This window comes from Cupressus sempervirens, chromosome 4, assembly GCF_028749045.1.
Source record: "Cupressus sempervirens isolate cs-2001-9-10 chromosome 4, ASM2874904v1, whole genome shotgun sequence".
NCBI classification, from domain to species: Eukaryota; Viridiplantae; Streptophyta; class Pinopsida; order Cupressales; family Cupressaceae; genus Cupressus; species Cupressus sempervirens.
The window spans coordinates 771,328,157-771,351,479 of record NC_143121.1 but is presented as its reverse complement, the minus strand read 5'-3'; the positions used below and the strand labels follow the sequence as shown (position 1 = coordinate 771,351,479).

At 34.1% G+C, this 23,323-nt stretch overlaps 1 pseudogene; it reads right to left on the bottom strand.

Annotated features, from left to right (window-relative positions):
* Positions 1 to 260: 260 nt before the first annotated feature.
* LOC149563652 (reticulon-like protein B8) lies at positions 261 to 12,685 on the bottom strand (annotated as a pseudogene).
* Between the last annotated feature and the right edge of the window lie 10,638 nt (positions 12,686 to 23,323).

Genomic DNA, 23,323 nt, shown 5'->3' with positions numbered 1-23,323 from the left:
GCTATGTACCATCTATTTATATACAACTAAACCATGTATCATATCTCTATTTTTCATGAAACATTCATTCACACTTTTCCATATAGCTTGAAAAGATTTCAGTTAGATTAATCATTTTTTTCTCTCTTTTGTTCATTTTGATGGTGGATAGTAGAATGTGAATATGAAAATATTGATAGAAAGATTCATATGATCTAATCAAGAAATATTTAAACTAATATTGTGATGATATTCAAAGAAATATTCAAACATCTGAAAGGTCAATAACAATATTCAATATTCTCTTTTGGAGCTTCTGTCATCCCAGCCTGGAAACCTTCTTGTGCCTCTTTCTTGCTAAGGCATAAATCATGTTCTTCCAAATATTCCTTGTTTTTCATCTCTGCCAATTTGCCACAAGAGAAATACAACTTAATAACTAACTAGAACCTTAAGAATAAATGCCTTGGTCATTGTTCTTTGGCAACTCCCACTTGTTTCAAATATTTCATTAAAAAATCATAGCAAGTGTAACTATGAGTCACATAAATATTTTCCTATGAAAAAATTACTTGAATGTAATTAATTCACAAATACAAAATAGTATGCTGACCCTATAAGATAAGAATTTGAATAGAACTTATTTCCTTTGAACCAAAAAAGATAGGAAATATGTCTTGAAAATACTAGTCATTTGATAAAATATCCATTTGTTACAAATTAGTCTAGTGATACAATAACCAGACAAGACAACAAATTTCTATTATTATTGTGGAGAACAATATATATCACAATACAAAAAGGCACAATATAGACATTCTAGTGTATTAGTATGTCAACAATTTAGCATTCAATTGCTATAGTCATCAACTGAATCATCAGATAAATCTAAGAGAAAATGATTCATAAAACAAGGTTTGTTCCTACTAGTAAGATTATGAACCTCACTTATGTCAAACAAGAAACTCAATATCTCTCTTACAAGTGATCTACAATCAAACTAATTTTCTAAGTTGATGTGTACATATGAGTAATACAAACTTACATAGAGGCCTCATATTTTAATTCAGAAGGATGAATCAGTATCAAGCTTGTTGGAAACATTTTTTTGTGAGAATAGAGATTACAAGAGGCAACAATGATCAGACATATAGAATTCAAATGAAGTTCAGAAAGAGTAAAAATTTGCTGAAATTTGAACTTCATAGATGAAAATTGGCGTATCCTATAACAACATTCAAAGATAAAAGAGAGATAAAATACATCAACTAATGTGACAAATCAATAAACTTCTTCCTTGTTGTGTGCCCCAAATGTAGGTACACCTTCAAGTGCAAGAGTATGGAAGTGCTCTGCGTACAACCATCCTTGGCATCAATGGGCTAAAATTGACAAATAAAAGAGTAGTAACATGAAAATAAACATAAATAGCAATTTGCTTGAGTATTAAATGGATGCATTGAGGACCCAATCAACTACCACAATAACGAAACAATCTTCCAAATCAAAATCCAACTCAACGTACAACTTTAGATTTAGTTTTATTAGATTTTTGCCTATAGAGTTCAACCAAATTTTTTATGAAATATGCATACAGAGGATACCACTCCTTTATCAAGATGGCGATGCTAATGATGGATGAATTGGAGGCAATTACTAACCTCAAGGTTCAGTTCTCTATAGTGATTAAAGACAAACTTATCTAAAGGAAGGACATTACTGCCTCCAAATAGCAAGTAAAGATACTTTAGAGTCTCACTCAATTGGAGGTGGAAAAATAGTCACATCATTCAAAGAACTATATCCACCAAAATCAACTTTAGTGTGAGACTCAAAAGCTTGAAAATTTTTCCAACCCCATTCTAGATATTTGTACCAAACAGAAAGAGAGTAAGATAACAAAATCAAACTTGATTCCCATCAAGTAAAATATATCTAGGATACTACAATCACCAAAAGACTAAGATTCAAGAAACAAAAGAAAAAGAATTTTGTGTCATGAGAAAAAGTTGTAAAAATGAGAATATATATAGGCACATTAAAAGTGAGGTAATATTGAAAGATGATGTATTTCGTGCCAAATGGAATCCTTATAATTAAAATGATGAAACTGTAACAAATCTATATGGTTTGTAGTGCGTGGGCTATACTCTAAACATACATTACTGGTCACACCAATCTACTTCATAGAGTAATTTTCCATTTGGATTTGTGATGCGCTCATTGTAATGCCCCGCCAAGGGATCCAAAGAATTTTACTAAGTTTGCCAAACAAATTTTTTTTTAAACATGAAAGATAAAACCATTCATAACATTTGCGGAAGCAATAACAACAATTCAAATGAAAATAAACATAACATATATACATAACAGGCTACATTCTTTAAAGATCCCTTAACGTTGTACCACATCTAAATTAACTATTCATCTAACATCCCATCCTTATGAAATAACAATGATACATCCAATGTACTTAAACAATATACAAGTGTCCTTTTGTAATTATATTTTAGTTTAGCTCAATCATCCACTGTACATATCACAGGGTATGAAAAGCTTAAAAGAATAAACATCCAAGTAAATAAAGTACATCATCATCATCTAATATTAATCCATGATGCAATAACATAAATGAAACCACATATCATACATGATACATCATCATAAAAGATATAAACATCCATCACAAAAGATAACCATATATCACAAACATAAATAACTAAGTGCATAGTTCCTCCCAACCGTAAATAGCATCATTAGACCATCATGGATCCTAGCCATCCCTCCGTGCGTAACATTCTAAAGCACCGAAGAGATCATCGGTATTAACATAGTAGGAATGCCACTCCTAAAACATCCTACTAACATGCAAAGTAAAGCATAATAAATCATCAACTAACATATGCAAAGTAAAGCATAATAAATCATCAACTAACATATGCAAAGTAAAGCAAATCATCAATATAAGAAACATACCATTAAATACATCCATCATAAGGTATATTATCTATCATAATGCTCCAAGAACATAATGAAGAATAAATACCAACCAAGGATACTCCAGCCACGGTGTCTCGGACAGATCTCAAATGATAAGAGTGAAAATACACTACCACCCGATCGCGTGAAACCTAAGTGGTCCACTCCCACCGTGCTGAGGAGATAATCTCAAGTCCAAAATAGGATATCAATACACATAGCATAAAAAATTCAAGAATCTTAAAAGTATACTAACTCAAAGGTTTCATCACACAAAATTGACATCTAATTCCCAAAGGCACACAAAGACATGTAGGAAACCTACTCTGCAAGTAGAAAAGTGTCATCGCATTTATCACGTACAAGTTACCTTGGTAGTTAGCTAAACTCCACGGGTCCATACTGATCTCATGTGGCCACTAGTATCCTCTCATACTGACAAGGCATACTACAAAATGCACGGTCGCAACCATGCGTTCTCACTACTCCCATCCTAGCCTGTACAAGCACTCAAGGCATGGGTGAGAACATCAACAATTATCTTTTTAGGTTCATTCAATCCCCATTTAGTGTGTAAATGTTATCACTTATTAACCAAACTTACAATGAGTTACCCTAGCAGCCACTTAGGGCCCCGACCCTCATTGCAAGCCACTTCTCGACACTACAAGTAGATTACCTACCCTAAGCTCATGAAATCATAAATCTCAAAATCATAAAAGATAATCTATAATAAAATCATCAAATATGCATAAAAGCATCAAATATCCATAATAAGAATCATCAAATCTCCAAGATAAGAATCATCAAATCTCCATGAGCATTTGAAAAAGAATCCATAGAAAATCATTGACCACAATAGTTCTCAATAACCAAAATATATCTCAAGATAAATGGTTTTCAACAAGCAATCAAGAATATCTCAAAATCATACTGATCGAAGACTCCAAAATGGTTGAGTCAAACATGTCACAACATGACATCATCAAGAAATAAATTCACATTTCAGTCCCATCATGGTGACTAGAAAGTAATCCAAGGATAACTGATCAATGACTCAAAAATGATTAGCTCAAGCATCTCAGATATATATACATCTCAGCTTCACACATGAAGGCTGAAGAATAAATACAAACATTTCATAGAGCATACGATTACATAACCATGGTTGGGCTTATAAAGATCGAGACCAAATAAGATCTACATGCCATCATATCTCATAACCCCCGAGCCTCTGGTAACATCCTAGGATTGGTCAACACTAGTCAACCCAAAACTCAAAACAAGAAGCATATAGAATACACGATGCAAACACATATTTTGGTTTACTAAATTCACATAGTTGAATAATGTGTAGGGGTTTTCAGTTTTCTGTTTGCAAGTATACTTCAAGTGTTTTTAAGTTTCATCATTTGACCTACAAGTCAACCCAATTGTTCCCCGATAGCATTACCCTAAGAATAACTTAAGGATAATTATTCACTAAACTGATCATCATTGACCTTAATTAAATTGTCCTTTATATTTAACCATGATCCATATTCTAATTGATCAACTCTTCCTTAATGTTACTTCTATATTTCAACATAATCAAAGGATCATTATTCATTCATAAAAGAACCAATTATCAATCTTCGATTAAGAAGATTATAACTTAATTAAAATGATCAATTTAATTTACCAATTAACATAGGTACATGATTCCATGACTTTTGTCATTTAATAATTTTCAATTCAATATTACTACGTCTCACCATTAAAACATCTAAGGTTATTATTCAAGTCATGAGAATAAGGCCTATCAACTTTGATATCAATATTTTACAACCTCGTTAAAAGAATCATATCAATTAAATCTTTATTACATAACATAATTATTGATTAAATCCAATTAACTTTAGTTAATTGATTTAATTAATAATTTCACAACCAAGCCATCAACCCAATGAATATTTAGTTGACTAATAACTAAAAGTCAACCATACACAAATGTTCATATTCATAGTTCAATAATAATAACTTGCTAATATTTAATGACAACTATATTGAAAATCTTATTAATAAATCTATAATGACCACATTCGTCATGTTCCCAATTTTATTTTAATAATAACAAGTTATAATAAATCTCCAATACCAAGTATTATTATCTCAAATAAGTTTTTCCTATGTACGTTGATTCAATTAATTAATACTCCTCCAAATTATTAACCAATTCAATTTGATTAATATCTTTTACAGTACTTCAATCATTAACTAATCTCCTCTAAATTAACTCTAACCAAATTTGTTGATATCTATTTAAACCATTATTTATTAATAGTTTGCTAGTCCTTACAAACATTAATAAATAATAAACTCCTCAAACTATACATACTCGATCTATAGAATCCTTCCATAAACTCATTAGTTAATATTTGGCTAACTCTTAACTCTATTAAGGTATTCAAACATATTAAACAATAACATAATAATTCAGTCTTAATCCAATATCATTAAAGTCTCTTCATTTAAAAACGTAATATAAAATTACCATCTCTAAATTATTTAATATATATTAAATAGTATTTAATATACATTACAAAAAGTCCACTATATAAACTATATTAAAAATCTCTTTTCTCATTTAAAAATCTATTTACTTAGATTGACTAATAATTAATTACACTTCTTCTACTATTAACTAATCTTAATTAAATTTGATTTAATTAGATTAGATAATAAACCATATAAAACTAATGCATATTAATAAGATTCTAATAAGGAAAGATTGCAATAATATCTTTAATTCATTCCATGCTTTGATATATTATTTTTGTGAAGTTTAAGCATAAAGAACTCTTGGTTATGAGAAATGGAGAAATATCTGTCATTGAATAAAACAGTCCCGATACGATGGCCATATCTCCCTAATGAACCGTTGGATCGGGCTGAAATTTAAATATGTTGGAGAGGGCCAAGTTGCACCAATTCTAACCGGAGCGATCGAATAAATTCGATTTCGATAAAAAGTTATGAATGAGTGAGTTCGGGTCTATCCAAGGGGCAGCGACAAAACAATTAAAAATTTCTTCTTAAAAAGGTAATTGTTCTCTAAATTTATCCAATAATTTCACTAATGGTTTTGGCCATAAATCTTGAAACCCTTTTCAAATCTATTTCAATTTGATTCTAATTCGAACCCAAACCTGTTTCTCTTTTTTTTAAATCCATGCATATAAAATTCTCAAATAAATTTAATTGCCCAAATTGAAAATGCATACAATAAAAATATGAAATTTCTCAGAAGACATATGGAAGACACGAAGAAGACAGGAATGCATGATGCGAAAATAACATAAAAAAAATCACAAGAATCTACCCGAATTCTGATGCTAATTCGCTCTTCCTCAGAAAACCCGTAGAGCAAGCTCCCTTCTTCAGAGTTCTTGAGTCCTCCAATGCTCCAATTGCTCTCCACACTCTCCACGCTCTCTCCCTAAGCTTCTATGAATGCCTGAATATCAAGAGCTCTCAAGAAACTTTTGGATTGCTTCTTGAAACCGCTGAAAGGTGTCACCAACTAAGCATGGGTCTTTTCCAATTTTTTTTTTGATGAGTCATAGAATTGTAGACACCTTGTGCTTAATTGATGCGCTAACCCCTGTGTTGTTGACACATGTTAATTCCCATGCAAGCTTATAACTCCAATTTACTTTTTAAATAATCTCTATTTAAATTTTATAACTTTCATTATTTTATAACTTTTATTATTATTATTTTATTTATTACTTTATTATTATTTTATAATTATTATTAATTTTAATTTTTAGTTTACTTTTATTTAATTCCTTTTCCCTAATAATTCACATTTAATTAATTACAATCAAAATATCAAAGATCATGATATTTTATTAATTTTCTCAAATAAATAATTTATTAATTAAATCTATTTATTAAGACTTAATTAATGGAAAATTCACCATAGACCTCCAAGATAAAATATGAAAACTCATCATAGAACAAATCATACAAAATAAATCTAAAGGGTTAAAAATCACGAAATATGTCATCCGACACATTCGGTGGGTATTCAACTCAGATACTTGTCCTAATTTTTCAATTAGGACAAATGGCTCAAAGGGTTGAGATTTGGACTTGAGAATTTATCTCCCCTCTCTTATCATTGAGATAATGTGATAGGGTATGCTCATCCTGGCAATTCAGGGAAGTCGATACCCAATACCTGCAACTTGCATAAAAAATATGCATGTACAAACACAATATATACTAAACTAAACAAACAATGGTAGGAAGTGGTGCATCGTGTAGATCCCGACTAGCAGGTGACTACGACTCCCTTCCTTAACCACATCAGACACGCTATACAAAAGCAAACATGCAAGGCAATCACACACACCATACACATGCAAGTATGGGGTAAGTATCCATAAGAAAGTACATATGATAATAAATCATCATACTAATCATCATTAATAATTGAAAGCAATGTAATAATCATTATCAATAATTGTGAACACTAAAAATAATCATCATACATACATGAAATGTAGAGTCTAAATAATCACATCACATAATAAACTGAATCCATAGCACAATATTTGATAATCTCAAAAGAATGCTGCTAACCAACAACATAAAACTAGTTCTAAAAGAGTTCAGCAACGATAACAAAATGTGAACCAGGGGCAGGCACTACACTCATTTATAACCTAAGAACAAGATATCAATGAAACACATTTGTGGTCAAGGGGTGGCAGACCTTGAGCACCTCAAGATACTAAATAGAAATTGGAAAATTGTACATAGTAGTTAGAAGTTCAAGAAGGTAATTTGTATGCTCTTTCAATAAATTCAATAACATCAAGATCTTATCAAGAAAAACCATGAAGTCTTATATATATGATGGTTCTGCTATCTAGCTTCAAGTAAGTGCACAAGAGAATTGAGATCAAGTGATGTGAGCTAGGGTTGAAGATATCAAGTACCTTCATCAACATAGAACTGAAGTATGATCCAAACATTGAGCTCACATGTTATCAAGTATAACAATCATTTGGACACTCAGCACCCATATTATTGGTACATGAATCATGACTTAGTAATAAATGATAATTCCATAGGCCATCATGTCCTTAAGATGACATCCTTTATCGATCATCATCAAGAAAACACGAAGTATGATTCCTAATGAAGATATGGTTGTCACATCATAACATCCATCCATTGATCAGATATGAATACAAATCCTTATAATTAATCATACAAAGATGAGATAATAAAGTTAGCAAGCAACATGATAAGACAAGTAGCATGAGCATCCAACAATTGTTATCACTGAGGAGATAACCAAATAAAGTAACACTTACGAAACTAATTTGCAATAAATGGTAGTGTTAACCATTATATATCAGTTAGAAAGTATTTCAAGATTATCACCTTATGTATTTCTCAAATGATCATCATAATCACCCATCAATTATAACCATTACAAGAGGTATTGATTAGGAAGATTGAACATTAAAGGACAAATTTTGTCACACCATTCAAGTGTATCCATGTTCACATCAAACAACATAAATGAAGCCATAGTTGAGTGTGTGTGTGTGTGTACATATGTATGTATTTTTCTATCAACAAATAGACAATCACATTATCGAAAATCAATATGATATTGTCTTTACCACCATGTATCGAAGATTAATCAAATAATGACAAGTGAAGTGAACAAATTAATTAGTAGCAATTATTCATAACTATGCAAAGACAATGATTAACCATTAAATGGCGATTTCTAAAAAAGAAAGGTGCTATCCCAACCTATGAATCCAATAACAATGAGATCTATTATAAGAACCAATCCCAATTTCAAAGACATCATTGAGTATTTCTTATCAGCTATTTATCCTTATTGGATTGCTCAAGGGAGCACTTGCCTTTCAAAAATTAGTTTGCAAATACTAAAGGAAAGTAATCATGGAAAGCCCACTATCTTGTAAATTTCCAAAGATAAGGTAGACGTAGCAATATCATTACTATAAGCAATATTGATGAAAATTGCATACATATAAGGTAAATATTAGAATTAGCAATATCATCGCTATAAGTGATGTTGGAGAAAAGTACAGATAAAAATAAATTATATCAATGCTATAAGTGACATTGAGACATTTGTGCACTTATAAGATAGATCAAGAACAACAAGATACATCATTGCTATAAGTGATAGAAGTAGACTTCAACATATTAGTGCCATATCAAAGTCGACTATAAGCACATCGAGAAGACTTGTAGTATATATCTTATATTGATATATTAGAAACAAATAGTAGCAATTGGAAGGAGACTTCACACAATTCATATTGTTATAAAAGAAGTGCATATCTGATATATAGTAGAGATCATCTTGGTATAAATCTCATCAATATATTTGAGATAGCTGTGATACTCTATGTTATTGATAAGTAATATATCTTATAGCATCATACTATAAGTAGTATCGATTATAAATCATAATATTTCATTCTTATATTAATTGGTGTCAATTACTGTCATTACAAGTCTTATAAAGGATTTTTAGAGTCTTCTTAGAAGGAAGTTTCTTGCCGATTTTTGTGAGTTAATTGTCCCTAATTCCTAAGAATAAATATAAAGGGATATTACAAGATTGATGTCCTTGTCACTAGGTTGTCACTCAATCCTCAAGGAAAAGAGGTAAATGTAAACCATTGGTTGGTGGTCATATATTCAATCTAAGATTGGTGTCTCCCATTGGTTGTTGTCTACTTATCATAAGTGATTTATTATTATTGTGAGGCTGATTGTCTCGTGATTTTTCCTATCTTGGATTTTAACATAAGTTTACCGCTCTTGTGTACATGTGAAAGATTTCATATTGTGTATTTGTAATAGTTTATGAATAAGAACTATATTAAAGTTAAATTAAGTTTAAAATTGCACGTATTATTTTACCCCCTATCTCCCTTATAGTTGGTATCAATGTAGGTTCCTTTGAAAAGGTTTAGAAACTTAAGTTAGATTTGTGATAGCACATGATTTTCTTATTTGGTGATGCTGATTGGCCATTCGCTAATGTTCTCTTGTGCTAGACATGTTGGGTAGCTAAAATATTCCATGAGTTGGTAGAATCAATAACATTTGGAGGTGTATGGGATGGTAATCTCATATTTTTTTAAATCTAATTTTACTCCTTGCCCATGGAAACTCTTCCACTCTTCTGTCCTTGATCAATCTCAAGGACACTATATATATAATATCTGTGTGCACTTTTTGTGTTATATATATATGGTATGGGAATGTGTTTGAATAATTTTGTTTAGTATAAAAATATTTATGCATCCATTACCCTATGTTAAGGGGAAGACTTTCGATGAATCCATAGAGAGGAGATAAGTAGGCATTGCCTTGTCATCATTAGGGAAGGGTTAATTTTCTTATAGTATAAAGTGTCCATTATTTGCAAGAAAAAAGTATTTTAATTCTCATATATCTATATGCACCATTGTGGTGTGGTAGGAAAACTCTTTTCTTTTGTTATGGTTGGTTGATTCTTTTTTGATATTTGACTCTGCTTTGTGTATGAGCAAGTACATGAGAGCTTGCAAAACAAATCACTTGGATTAGTTCAAGAAGTTTTTATTGTTGTTTTGTATTGATACCATAGTGTTGAGCAGGTGATTTTTCTTGAGCCAATAGATTGGAAACTTTCTCCATCCTAAATTTGTCATATCCATTCTAAGCCAAAATATCTTGATCAAGTTTTCCCTCTGTTATTGTTGAGGTAGAAACTCAATCTATAGCTCACTGATTCTTTTCTTGTACACACCATTCAAATCCTTGATAATTATGTAGGTTTTATTGATATCACTAAGATCATTCTTAATCTACTCATATTGTATTTGAAAATTGGCTACTACATGGAATGCCACTATAGACAATATTTGTAGAAGACATTAATTTTCCTCCATACATGTTTCGATCAGATCGATAGCAAGGGACCATACCTATAATACAATGTTATACTTCTTATCCATTTCCTTCTCAACACACTGATAATAAATATCATATTGTAACAACTATTTCTCAATATCTAAAACCAAATCACTAGACTACACTCCACAAATATGAGATACCACCACATCATTGTCAATCATATGATCAACAACCAATAACAAGGGGTTAGGGGGCATTTTATATTTCTTCTTATTTTAACCATGAAATTTTTGTAATTATTATGACACTCCACAAGGTTCCATTTTTTTATTGATATCCCAATCTAAGGACTTGAGAGGACAACCATGACTAAAAGGATGCAAAATCATCATATTTTCCTTGATTTTATGGATACGGGCTTGAAAAACACCATTGGCATCTTTCCATATTTCAAAATCATATTGTTTCTCTTTTCTAGATAGACCAACTACCAATCCAACTCAAAACAAATGAAATAAACTATTCATAATGATGTAAAAAGAAACTCAGGGAAAACTCTTAATAACTTACCTATGTAAAATATTGTTAAAATGTTGCAATAACTGCTAATTATAGCAATAATAAACAAACCTCCTGCAACTTGCAGAGTTCAAAATTTGTATTTTGGAATCCACATGAATCAAAATTTAATGGATGAATATGATATAAGATTGTAGGAAAGAACATTATATAAGAAAATAAAAATACCACAAGGAATGTCTTGACGTCTTTCCCTACTACAACATCTTCTAGAAAGCTTAAGAACCAATTAATTTTATTTTTGATAGCAACAACAACATCAATAAAGATATTCTCTAGAATAGAAATTCGAGGAACACTTAGAGTAGACCTGCAAAGAAATAAATATGAAGCTTAAATATTTTTTAAAGCACAAAACCCATTAAAGATAGACTACATCATGAGCCACTGCATAGAAAAAATAGCCTAACCTATAATACAATATGAAAACAAGTCTAACCTATTAAAGAGAAACACAACTAGATAAATAAGACCGCCATACAGAATACAACGTTGATGTAAATCAATATCAACAATTGGTACTCTAGCCACTCTAAAATTAGCCATATGAATGTGGCATTAGCAAGAATACTCAAAGAAATTCGCTTGTTTCTCCATAATAAGACATCGATAACTATATACAAAATTGAGGAAAAATAGCTTAATGAAAATTTTAGTTTTATTGTTTGGGACAAAAAATGCCCCTGCTCCTGCCCCTATTTTAAATGAGTGATTTTTTACAACTATATGGCAATCCTTATTTTTCATTATTGTAAAGAAAAATTTAGTGAAAAGTTCTTAGGTATCTAAATTTTTATGATCTACAAAAAAATAATGAAATTCCAAAAATCTAGATTAACTTGAGCACTTTGTTTCTAAATTGCAAAACAATAAACTTCCCCTGTAAAAACACATCATTACTCAAAATGTTAACAATAGGGCTTTAGAAAAATATTTCTTCTTACATTTTCCTCCAATGAGTAGATGGTGAATGAATTTCTATCATCCAAAGAGCCAATTAAATGACTTGAAATTTGATGATTTTTCACTCCTTTCAAATAATGTCTCCAAGATTTGTTTGGGGATGCTCCTCCCAAAAAAATGACTTACCAGAGAAATGAGCTTTATTTATTAGGTTCATATAAAAAAGTTCTAAAAATATTTGGAACATTCATGATCATGAAATCACATGATTTCACATTGAATAAACCTTCATTAATATCCTCCAACTTTGAGATCTTTATTGGGTTGTACCAAAATGGGACTTCTAGAGATTTAGAAAACTCTATAAGTCTTCTTCCACTGTCTTCTAGGTTAGAAAAATTCACACTAATGACTATGATCTTGAGATGCTTAAGTATGGAATGGAGAGGGATTGAATGAATGTCGTCCATTGACACCCAGTTTGAATTCTTCATTATCTTTTGCGTTATCCCTCCTCTCATGCCCATGAGCTTGTAGTGAAAATCCCTCCTCCCGGACACTTTTCTCCTTTTTTTTTTTTTGTTTATAATCCATGTTGGTCGAAATTTTGACCAAACAAACTCATGTTGGTCGAATTTTCAACCAAATTGGGATCTTAACAAAAAAAAGTTAAAATCAAATGGAAAATGGAATAAGGTCGAAACTACTAGTTATTTTTTTCTATATCTTAATGACAAGTAGGAATTAATGTTGGCAAGCATGGAATATGATTGAATACTTGGTTGTGTGTGTATGCTCATATTTTTGAGTAGTTTGGCTTACTCTGGGAAGGTCACTAGTGTGTAAAGCATCTAATTAGGTCATTATAGTGTGTGAGCTATTATTTAAAATTATTAATTTCATATTGTAGCATGTGGAACACTTCATGCAATGTTTCTATAGATGCTTGAGAAGGTGTGTATTCCTTAGCATGATCCTATGTAATTAATTATACAATGGGAAGCCCTAATAGGCTAACCTAATTCATTATTTGTGATTGGGATAAATGAAAGATAATTTCCTAATGGGAATATATGGAATGACATGTATAGATGTGAGCCTTCATGATTGATTATCAAAGTAGAGTTAATAAGTTTTTGGATGCTTTATGAAGAGGTGTGAGTGGAATTTAACATTCCTAGTGGACTTCAAAGGAACTATTTTGGAAGAAAGTTAAATTAGCCAGTTCATATTTTCAGATTTATTATCCTTGTGTAAAGGTGGTTTAACCTTTCATCCTTTAAAAAGTGAGCTTGGGAAGTGTGCTTTTTGTTCTCATCAACTCCTAATAGAGTTAGAACCTTCTAACAAGGGATCAAGGTCTCTAAACATAGATTTTTGCTTTAACAAGGATTGTTGTACTAAATGCATTGTATTTGACTCCTAAGAAGCTCACATCCTTTCATAAGGAATTTATACATTAGCACACTATTTTGTGGGTGTCATCCTTGCCAAGGTTTTTCCCTTTGATCAAGGGTTTTCCCTGAGAACAAAAAAAGTGTGTTATGGTGTATGGTTTCTTATTGTTGTGCATAATTATTTTAATCATTGGTGATCAATTTTATAAGTTTGGAATTACTATGTTTTCTCACAATTGATTCACCTCCCCCACTTCCTGGTTATGATGTGTGGAATTTACTTTTACAATTATCTCCTCAACATGATGTGAGTGGACCATTTAGGCTTCACGTGGTTGGGTGATAGTGATTCTATTACCACTAAGATTTTGAAGGATTGGTATTGGTGTTAGATGCTCCCATAACAGTTATATTTTTGTGTTCATCGTGCTTTGAGACTTGTTCTAATCTTTGGAGGTTGTTCTTTTTATCACATACCTTGAATCATTTAAGTTCCTTATAGGATATTATATTATATTTGTATATGATTATTATTACATGCTAGGAAAATTGTAAAGTGGATGTTTCATTGATGAGATAATGTATTTGATGTTCATTTAAGATCTATCTAATTGATCTAATTAATATGTATGCAAGGAACCCTTGAAAAAAATATTAAATGAATGTTTTTCATTTTATGTAAATATGATTTGTACTCATTATTGCTTCTCTATTGTTATCATTCATGTTGTATGAACTTTAAGAAAATTTGTGATCAATAAATTTGGTAACATGTTTAGGTTATTTCTCTTGGTTCCCCTAACAAAGTGTTACATGACCCTTGTACTCATAAAAGTTCCACATGGCCATTTTTAGTACCTTGAAGTTGGGACAATAGCTATAAGTAATTAAATTGCCTACAAAGACAAGAAAAGGAAATTATTTTGACATACCATTCAAAAAAATTAAAATGCATGAAGTTAAATATAACATCTACTAATATTATTCTCCTAACTTCATTAAAGGAAAAAAAAGTTGTCCATTCTCTTCTAAGCACACACACACACACACACACACACAGTGTGTGTGTGTGTGTGTGTGTGTGTGTGTGTATGTATATATATAGATGTATGCACACACAAACACACACACCCCCTTGGAAAGAAAATCATTTATGTGTTGTGAAGAACCTCCTTATAGCAATATCGTGAGAATGCTCGAAATAACAGAATACAAAGTGATAGCAGAACTCAGAATGAATCTACTGATCGCAGGCCACTTCGAGGGGGTAACCTCCTTTGAGCAAGCTCAATACAATAAATTCGTCCGTGCCCATCAAGGGCCTCAACCTATTCTTATATACTGAGTACGATCTAGAAAAGTAATACTACCTATGCATGTGGGATAATAAAATATACTCACGGGATGACTTACAAAGCATATGCGTCCAACAACACTACTCTAACAAAATAAACAGAAGGAACACACAGGTTCCTAACATCCCCTCTCCCTTAGAAAAAAGCTTTGTCCTCAAAGCTTAAGGTGTGGAAATTGTTGTTGAATCTGAAGAAGGGGTTCCCAGGTAGCATCCTCTGGTTGCATGCCATGCCACTGAATCAAGACCTCAGAGATGGAGCGAGAGCGAAGCTGGCGAGTGCGCTGGTCAATGATTGCCACCGGCTCCAGGATAATGGATCCTTCCGTATCCATTTTAGGGAGAGTAGTTTGTGCTCTGACAGTGGTACCCAGAACTTTCTTTAGACAAGAAACATGAAAGACTGGATGAATGCGGGAAGAAGGAGGAAGTTCCAGTTTATAAGCAACTGAACCAATCTTCTGCAGAACCTTATAAGGCCCATAAAATTTTGGGGCCAGCTTATGACGCCCTTTCAGCTTTAGGGAGGATTGTTTGTATGGCTGTAGACGAAGAAAAACCATATCCCCAACTTGAAATGAGCGCTCAGAACGGTGTTGATCTGCTTGCTGTTTCATCCGATTACGGGCCATGTGAAGATTATCCTGTAAGGTACGAAGAATCTGATCCCTGCTGCGGAGAACTATGTCAACTGCCTGGACTGGTGAGCTGTTGGGAGTGTAGGGAAGGAGCACTGGAGGTGCCTGACCATAGACTGCTTCATATGGAGTCATTTTAGAGGCAGTGTGGTAAGAGCTATTGTACCACCATTCAGCTAAAGGGAGCCACTTGGCCCACTGATGTTGCTGTTCGGAAGTGAAGCAACGAAGATAAGTTTCCAAGCATTTATTGACAATTTCAGTTTGACCATCAGTTTGTGGGTGATAGCCCGAACTCATCTTCAGTTTGGTGCCAGTTTTCTGAAACAGTTCAGTCCAAAAATGACTGGTAAAAGTTGCATCACGATCAGAGACAATGGAAGAAGGGAGTCCATGAAGACGAAATATCTGGTCCATGAAGATTTGTGCAACAGAGGAGGCAGTATAGGGGTGGCTGAGGGCACAAAAATGACTATATTTCGAGAGACGATCAACCACAACCAAGATCACTGTCTTGCCACCGGATTTAGGAAGCCCTTCAATGAAATCCATAGAAATATCAGTCCAAATCCGTGTAGGGATGGGCAATGGTTCGAGCAAGCCAGGAAGGAGGGTCGTGTCACCCTTGTGGCGTTGGCAAGTATCACATTCAGCCACCATCTGTTGAATCGTCTGTTTCATCCCTTTCCAAAAGAAGTTTATCCTTGCTCGCTCATAAGTTTTGAGGAAGCCTGAGTGCCCTGCTGAAGGAGAAGCATGGAGTTCATAAAAAATAGACTGATGTAGAGCTGGGTTTTGAGGAAGCACTAGCCGACCCTTGTATCGAAGAGAAGCACCATCCCAAGAGTAATGTGGTATAGCAGAAGGATTATTGGCTAGCTGGTGAATGATTTGAGATAAAGAAGAGTCACTGTCATAGCCCTGCTGAACAGACGCTAACCAATTGGGAATGTGCATAGAAATAGCGGAAAGGGAAGCTTGATTATCAAATGTGCGAGAAAGAGCATCTGCCACAATATTCTCCTTACCCTTCTTGTAGGTGATCTCATAATCATACCCCATGAGTTTGCTGACCCATTTCTGTTGTGTAGGAGAGGATACCCGTTGTTCTAGGAAGTATTTCAGACTTTGGTGATCGGTTCTGATGCAAAAATGACTCCCTAAGAGGTATGGCCGCCACTTCTGTACAACATGCAAAATAGCCATCATTTCTTTTTCATAAGTAGAGAGGGCTAGATTCTTACCAGAGAGGGCTTTGCTAGTGAACGCAATAGGATGGTCATCTTGCAGGAGAACAGCACCCAATCCATTGCCGCAAGCATCACTCTCAATAGTGAAGGGTTTGGAAAAATCTGGCATCGCGAGAACAGGTGTACTGCACATAGCCTGTTTCAGTTGTTCAAATGCAGTCTCAGCAACAGGGGTCCAGGAGAAGGCATCCTTTTTTAACAGAGCTGTCAATGGTGCTGCAATTTTCCCGTAATCTTTGACAAACTTGCGGTAGTAGCCAGTCAACCCCAAAAAACCCTGAAGGCTCTTGAGAGTTTTAGGATGCGGCCAAGTTTTCATGGCATCTATTTTTGTAGGATCCACCCGCACTCCATGGTGTGCAACAATATGCCCGAGATACTCCACTTCCTCCTGGCCAAACACACATTTAGATAGTTTTGCACAGAGTTGATGATCAGAGAGAAGTTGCAAGACAAGCTCCAGATGATGGAGATGCTCAGCCCAAGTTTTGCTATATATGAGGATATCATCAAAGAAGACCAGAATGAATTTCCGGAGGTATGGTCGAAATATGTTATTCATCACTGCCTGAAATGTTGAAGGAGCATTCGTGAGGCCAAAGGGCATGACTAAAAATTCATAGTGACCATCATGTGTGCGGAAGGCAGTTTTAGGTATATCCTCCTCATTAATCCGAATTTGATGATACCCAGAACGAAGATCTAACTTGGAGAAAAAATGAGCCCCATGAAGTTCATCAAGAAGTTCATCAACAACTGGAATGGGAAACTTGTCCTTTATAGTGAGATGATTAAGTGCTCGGAAATCAATGCAGAGTCGCCATGACCCATCTTTTTTGCGAACAAGCAGAACTGGAGAAGAAAAGGAACTGGTACTAGGGCGAATAATACCTTGCTTCAGTAAGTCACGGACAAGTATCTCGATTTCGGTCTTCTGATGAAATGGGTAGCGGTAGGGCCTGATGTTGGGCGGAACACTGCCAGGAAGGAGCTGAATACGGTGGTCCTCTGGACGAGAAGGAGGTAATCCCACAGGTTCAGCAAATACACCAGAATACTTGTCCAAAATGTGTTGGAGATCGGCAGGAGTGCTAGAGACTGCTGATGGCTGCATCTGAATGGAATGGAGCTGAGCGATGACACCATGTGAATTCTTCTTAAGAATTTTTTCCATACGGTGTGAACTGATGATGCTGAGAGACCCTGGTTGTAAGCCTTTCAAAGTGTGTTGGTGCCCCTCGGCTGAAAACTGCATCCAAAGTTCAGCAAAATCCCAGAGAATGGGGCCAAGAGTGCGTAACCATTAGGCACCCAAAACCACATCACAGCCACCTAAGGGTAAGGCAAACATGTCAGAGCGCATGTTATAATCTCCAATAGAGAGACGCACATTGCGACATTTCCCTTTACAAGGTAAAGTGCCCCCATTGGCAATCATGACTTCAAAGCTAGAGCAGGGATGGATAAAGCAATCAGCCTGTTTGGCTATTCGTGGATCAATGAAGTTATGAGTGCTACCAGAATCAATGAGTATAGTAAGAGGGATCTTCTTGAAGAAACCTTGGACCCGCATGGTTTGTGGAGTAGTGACTCCTGCCAAAGCATGGACAGATATCTCTGGTGGAGCTTCTGGTGAAGGAGGTTCAGGCTGGTGAGGCTCAACCTCATCATCCACTGTTTCCTGAGCATCTACATATTCTTCCAGTTCCGGTGGAGAATCCACATCCAAGAGATAGAGCTTTTGCTGAACACATCTATGGCCCCGAGACCATTTCTCATCACAATTATAACAAAGCCCTTTGTCTCGCCTGACTCGCATCTCTGTTTCAGACAAGTGCTTGATCAGAGTAGTTCTGGGAGCTGGTATGACTGGAGGGTTGTGAGAACCTGTATTTCTGAATGGAACAAAATTAGATCTGGAGCGTTGTAGAGCACTAATCTTGTCTTCTGCTAACTTAGCCAACCCAAGGGCTTCCATCATTGTAGTAGGTCGAAACATTTTGACTTCTGAGCGAAGTGCATCCTTCAGACCACTGACAAAACAACTACGGAAGAATTCATCAGACAAGCCCTCTGTGTGATTAGCTAATTTTTCAAACTCTGTCTGGTATTCTCTTACAGTGCCTGTTTGACGCAGTTTAGTGAGTGCTCCTATGAAATCATCAAAGGAACTAGGGCCAAAGCGCTCCAAAATGAGGGTGCACAATTCTCTCCACGTTGGGTCTACATTAGCCTTGATGTACCAACGGAACCATTGAAGAGCTTCATGTTCCAAATGAAAAGATGCAAGGGGGACTTTGTGGTTATCCAAAGTATTATGCAAGCTGAAATACTGCTCTGCCCTATAGATCCATCCAGTCGGATCAGAACCATCGAAGCGTGGAAAATCAAGCGTTGGTCCACGGAAATTGCCAGAAGAGGACCCAGTATCTCCTGAATGGTTTCGGCTCATGGCTGACTGCTGAAAGTTAAGACCCAGAATTTTGTCATCCAGATCTTGAAGTTTGGTTTTGAGGGATGCAATTTCCTCTTCCATGATTTTTGCTCCTGTACGCGTAACAACCATAAAGCAAGGTTTTTTTTTTTTTTTTTTTTTTTGAACAGTCGACTTAGAAAAATTCACTCACAGACAGAACAACTGAAAAGAGTTATTGCAATAACAAGAGATATTAGAAGTGAGAGGAACCTGAAGGCCACGACAGAAAAAAAATTTGATGTAATTTCCACCCAGGGAGCCCAAGAGAGTGCTCTGATACCAGATGTGAAGAACCTCCTTATAGCAATATCGTGAGAATGCTCGAAATAACAGAATACAAAGTGATAGCAGAACTCAGAATGAATCTACTGATCGCAGGCCACTTTGAGGGGGTAACCTCCTTTGAGCAAGCTCAATACAATAAATTCGTCCGTGCCCATCAAGGGCCTCAACCTATTCTTATATACTGAGTACGATCTAGAAAAGTAATACTACCTATGCATGTGGGATAATAAAATATACTCACGGGACGACTTACAAAGCATATGCGTCCAACAACACTACTCTAACAAAATAAACAGAAGGAACACACAGGTTCCTAACATGTGTACAATCATAAAAATAAAAAAATGACATTTCAACAAGAAATATTTTGCAGTCTCCCCATAAAAGCTCATCAATGCTTTGAGAAACAAAAGAAAAGAAAAATGACTCATACTTTTAGTTTTTAAGAAAAAGATAGAAAAGCCCTGGTGACATGCCAATAGGGGGACCATCCTTTTGACATATTTTACATTAAATCAAACTCTAAATTCCCCTCCTTCCCTAGATTGTGCTTGGTTGACATGACACCTTGCAATGGTCTCCATGATTGCTACCCTACCGAGGACATGAAAAGATGGAATCAATGTTTCCTAAAAGGCCTAAATCTGGTGAGTGTTTGGTTGTATCAATGATAGTTATTTTAAAATATAAATATATATCTTTTAGATTCATATATATTTTTATTTTTATTTTCAAATTAAAAGAGAGGATAAAATTCAATAGTTGAATTTTCTAATTTTAGGTCAGCTAAAATTCTATATGACAATTTTATATCAATATTTTTTTTTATGAGAGCTTGTACTTGGAAACCATGTTGTTAAAAAAAAGGAACAAAAATTACACTCCCAATGATAATGCAACAAAAAACATAATCATTAAAATTATGATATAAGAAATTCACACATGCATGTATGCGCACACACGCACACACATACATGTGTCTGTGTGTATGTGTGTCTATACATATCTATGTATACATCTATATTATAGGTATAGGATTAATTACTGGTGGGTGGGTTGGGGGGAGGGGGTGAATCAATAATCAGCAACCCTATCAAACTATAAGACCAATAAAAATTTATCAAATAGATTAATCCTTAAAACTTTATTTAACTTCTCATCAACACTATCAGTAAAATAAAATTTAAAGTAACATGCAACACACAAAAAACATCCACACAAGTCTATAACACTAGATTTATATCATGAAAACACAATTAGGGTGCAAATCACAATGTGAATGATGCTTACAAACATTTGTACTCTTTTGGAATTAGGAGCTTTCTCAATTAAGGGTTACCAAAGAACCATTAGATGCTACCTAGTTAAGAGATTTCCTTGGAGACCTATTAGAGTCTAATAACCAGTTAGGAGTAACCTTGTTAGAGGATTTTGACCACTCTTTTGAGAATGTTGTTGGAATAATTTAGAATAACTAAGAGGGGGGGTGTGAATCAATTATCCAAGGTCCAAATGTATAAATAAAACTTTTCATAGCTTAGTGAACCCATAGAACACTTATCTTCATGCATGCATCTATAAGATTATGCAATCACTTAAAACTTTTAGGTTACTATCAAATCAACTTGAAGAAATGTAAACATGAAACATAACAAATTCATCAACACACTTGAGACAATGATTTATGTGGAAACCCAATTTGTGAAAAACCACCAGTAACATGCTACTCTTTTTCACTCTTTTGAAGTGATGCCCTACGAAAGGCCAACCCTATTAAAGGTTACAATACACATTGTTAAATGTGACCTTGTTAAAGGATTTCAATCACCCTGTTAGGAGTGAGCCTTGTTAGAGGACTTTAGACCATTCACTTGGAATGTCACCTAGTTAAAGGATTTACAAATGACTATTAGGTCAACCTTAATCCAAAGGATTTACCCTAGATTGATACACTTATTAGATAGTAACAATAAGGTTTGATCTAATAACAACTTACAACTCTATTTGCAGATTATAGATATCTATTTCAGTCCTCCATTCTGCTTGGCCTTCAGTCATTGCAGCTCTGATAGATTGTTCACTCTTTAAGCATTCATATCATTAAGCCTTCTTGCTTAACATGCCATTGTAGATTCTTCTCTTAGGTTAAACTTCATGAAGCAAAACCCTTGACTCATTGCCTTCCTTAGGTTCTTACACATGACAACCTTTGCTTCTGACCAATCATTCCTATAAATAAGAAATTAAGATCTTTTTGCCGCTCATTCTCCATCGTCCAATTTAGGGTTAGGATAGATTAGGTAGGATACAATGAATCTACCCCATATTCCATATCTCTTTTAGAAAATTCTCCTTGAATTCTCTTTGAATTTACCTAAAAATAGTTTACCTTGAATTTTGTGCCTCCAACTCATCAATCTTATCTTCCACCTGGTTCACATAATCTAAGAAAATAAACTTGTTGGCTTAGATCCATCGAATTCATGATCTTTCAAATAATGTAGCCACTTGACATTATCTTGCTTCTGATGCTCGACACATGCTACGTTGCTTAACATCCTCTATAAAATCACTTAGCACAAACTAAAGTTTATTGATGCTCGACATCAACTAAACTTTACTCGGCATTCATTATTCTGCTACTACCCACTCGGTCAAGCTTGGTAGACAAAATTTGTGTAACTTATTTTTCTAAAATTTCTTAGCGTAACCAACCTCTATAACTTAAGTAGATTATCAAATATCATGTCATCACTATCTTAACTGAGTCTTGTACTTCTTTACATAAGCATAACTCAACCTTTCCTCTAGGTGTTATTGTTACATCTTTTGATCAAATCCTCTTCATCAATCAAATAAGTGATAATACTTAAATTATATAAGTAGTTGTCTTACCAACAAATAGCAGGTTTGACATTAGTGAAAAAATAATGTTTGAAGCATATTAATCATACTTCTTCAACATACTTTGTTCTCAACAATCTCCCTCTTTGTACTATTTTCAATCTATTTTCAATAATCTCCCTCCTTGGCATTGATGACAAACCAGACTGCTCAACCAAATCGACTAGGTTAAAATAGTAAGACAACACCAAAAAGAAAATGATTCCTTGTATTGAAATCTCTCCCTCTATCAAAAACTTCCATCTTCTGAATATGTTACAAAATTCCTCCTTATAAGTCCCTCATAATTTCTTCTTGTATCTCCCTCTTACTAGGTAGATGTTAGGATTTCTTTGTCATTATTCTCTTGATTAGCAACTATCTCCTTCTAAGATCAGTTTTAATTCATTCTTGCATTTCTCCCTTTGATTAATAAATCTCTCCCTCTTTGACAACAATGCCAAATATTTTTCATCTTAACATGCAAATATAGGCCTTTTCAATTTCTCCCTTTGTCACCATACTTGTGACTGATTTGTAGCTTCAGCTCTTTGATTACTTTAGGTAGCTCCTAAAGCAAGATCCTCTACATCAATGTGTAACATATGAACATTAGTATTTTTCATTTAGGGAACTCCTCTTGTTAC